Consider the following 415-nt stretch of genomic DNA (forward strand, 5'->3'; position numbering starts at 1 on the left):
CACTAAAAGTGCACACACACGACAGAGATATACTACACAGGTACAGCCCGCCCTCACTGTTATCCCCATGGGTGGCTAGGCGCCTGCTGGCAGGCATTAAGGTGTAGTTTGTGTGTTTGTGTGTGTCGATCCACCTGCCCTCCAACCAAGGACATAGGTAGAAAAACGGCGGCTGACCTACAAAGTGACAATGACTGAGCTGTAGCCGAGAGTGGAGGTGAGGGACGTCCACCTTGACAATGTGCTGGGAAATCCCCTTCATAGTTTCAAACACGGGTAAAAGTGAGTGTTTTTGGGCGGCGGCTATGGGGGAGGCTTACACACTCAAAGACAAAGAGAAAAGAATAAGAGGAGAACCTCTTTGTCCCCTCAATAATTTTTGTGTCCTCCAGTCAAAACATCCTAATTTGCGTCT

General features: G+C 49.2%; 1 protein-coding gene across 5 annotated transcripts in view; it reads right to left on the reverse strand.

Moving 5' to 3' along the window:
- Positions 1-415, reverse strand: part of neo1a (neogenin 1a) — a 147843-nt gene that overhangs the window by 28648 nt on the left and 118780 nt on the right. The gene's annotated exons all lie outside the window — the stretch shown is intronic.

This window comes from Morone saxatilis, unplaced genomic scaffold (assembly GCF_004916995.1).
Source record: "Morone saxatilis isolate NCDOM2014 unplaced genomic scaffold, NCSU_SB_2.0 Contig11, whole genome shotgun sequence".
In the NCBI taxonomy this organism is placed as follows: domain Eukaryota; kingdom Metazoa; phylum Chordata; class Actinopteri; family Moronidae; genus Morone; species Morone saxatilis.